Source organism: Salvelinus sp. IW2-2015, linkage group LG17 (genome assembly GCF_002910315.2).
Source record: "Salvelinus sp. IW2-2015 linkage group LG17, ASM291031v2, whole genome shotgun sequence".
Lineage (NCBI taxonomy): Eukaryota > Metazoa > Chordata > Actinopteri > Salmoniformes > Salmonidae > Salvelinus > Salvelinus sp. IW2-2015.
In genome coordinates, this window is record NC_036857.1 from 2154393 (window position 1) to 2156761 (window position 2369).

The 2369-nt window shown below is 45.8% G+C and overlaps 1 pseudogene; it reads left to right on the forward strand.

Annotated features, from left to right (window-relative positions):
• LOC111976834 (inositol 1,4,5-trisphosphate-gated calcium channel ITPR3-like) overlaps positions 1–2369 on the forward strand; it is a 63884-nt pseudogene that overhangs the window by 42343 nt on the left and 19172 nt on the right.

The window sequence follows — 2369 nt, forward strand, 5'->3', positions numbered from 1 at the left end:
AGGTCGAATGTTCTTGAGGGTGTTGATCCACCTCACCATGCATGATTACCCTCCACTGGTGTCTGGGGCCCTCCAGCTGCTCTTCAAGCACTTCAGCCAGAGACAGGAGGTCCTGCACACTTTTAAACAGGTAAGGAGATCAATTCAAAATGATGAAAACACTGAAGGCAAACAAATAATAAACAAACAATAATGACCTGCACTCCAATATAAACTTGGTACAGTATCTGCAAGTACTCTATTGCCATCTCGTTCTTATACAGTATCTATATATTCTTGCTATCTTTGTTTCCTGGTCTCTCTGAAATTCTCTCCATGTTGTCCTCAGGTCCAGTTGCTGATCTCGGGGCAGGATGTTGATAACTACAAGCTGATAAAGAGTGACCTTGACCTTCTCCGCACCATGGTGGAGAAGTCTGAGCTCTGGGTGGACAAGAAGAGCGGCTCTGGAGGAGGGGAGGGGAAGAAAGACAAGAAGGACAAAAATGAAAATGTAGAGGTAAGGGCTTTAGATTGAAGAAACTCTATTATTACCAGTGTAGGGACTAAACCACGCTTAACAGCACTTAGTGTAGGACTAACACCGTGCTAACAACAATAGTTAGTGTTGGGACAAACACTCGGCATAACAGCACTGATGTGGACGGTGTTAGGGCACTAACACGTGCCTAACACACGATAGGCTGATAGGAACGAACACCTACTAACAGCACTTAGCTGTGGGATAGTCAACACACAGTGCAACAGCAGCTTATTGAAGGGACTGAAACACCCCCGAAGTGTGCTAAAGCCAGCACTTATTCGTAGGACTAACCACCGTGCTACAGCACTTATTGTCAGGACTAACACCACCTGCTAACACATTTATGTGTTGGGGACTAACACCGTGCGTAACAGTGCACTGTGTTGGGACTAACACCGTGCTAACAACACCCACTTAGCGTAGTGTAAGACTAACACTCTAACAGCTACTTAGTTTTGGACTAACACCGTGCTAACAGACTTAGGTTCGGACTAACATACCGGCTAACAGCACTTAGTGTTGTGATACTAACATCCTCTGCTAACACCGCTATGAAACCTCGCTAACAACACGGCTTCAGGCATACTTAAGCACTGAACACCGTGCTAACAACACTTAGGTTGGAACTAACACCGTGCAACAGCACTTAGTTGGACTAACACCGTCTAACACACTTAGTGTTCTAACAACACCGTGCTAACACCACTTTAGTGTTGGACTAAACACCGTGCTAACAACACTTATGTGGACTAACACCGTGCTAAACAAGCAGCTTATGTTGGACTAACACCGTGCTAAACAGCACTTAGTGTAGGACTAACACCGTAGCCTAACAGCACTTAGTTTGATAGGGACTAACACCGTGCTAACATCACTTAGTGTAGGGACTAAACACCGGCTAACAGCACTTAGTGTAGGTCCTGAACACCGTGCAACAGCACTTAGTGTTATTGGGACTAACACCAGTGCTAACACGTAGCTGTAGGCTAACACCGCTAACAGACTAGTGTTGGGACTAACACCGTGTCTACAGACTTCAGTGTTGGGACTAACACCGTGCAACACTTAGTGTAGGGATAAACAGCCGTGCGTAGCACACTTAGTTTCGGACTAACACCGCTGCCTAACAGCACTTAGGTGGGACAAACACCTGCTAACACTTATGTAGAGACTAACACCTTGCTACAGCCATCTTGTTTGGACTAACACCGTGCTAGCACACTAGTGTTGGACTAACCCACCGTAGCTAACAGCACTTGAGTAGGGACTAACACTCTAACAGCACTGGCTAGTGTAGGACTAACACGTGCCAACAGCACTTAGTGTTGACTAACACCGTAGCAACACACTTAGTGGACGGGACTAACAACCGGTCGCTAACAGCACTTAGTGTAGGGACTAACACCGTGTTAACAGCACTTAAGTGTAGGGCTTAACACCGTTGCCATAACAGCACTAGTGTTGACTGAACACCGTGCCTAACAAACCACTTAGTGTAGGACTAACACAACCCGTAGTGCTAACAACACTTAGTGTAGACTAACACCGTGCTCTAACAACACTTAGTTTGACTAACACACGTTGCCTAACAACACGGTAGTCCTGTAGGGACTAACACCGTTAACACACTTTTATTTGGGGACTAACCAAACCTGCTAACAACACTGTGTAGGGACTAACACCGTGCTAACAACACTTCTGATTTCCTTTTAGATGGACTTAGAGGATGTGACCCTGAAGAAAGAGCAGTCGGATAAGAGCAATGAGAACTACCAGAAAGTCAGAGAGGTGTGTATCTTTTCCATTGGAACTGTCACGTTGTCCTTCACCCAGGTTAGCATGTCCC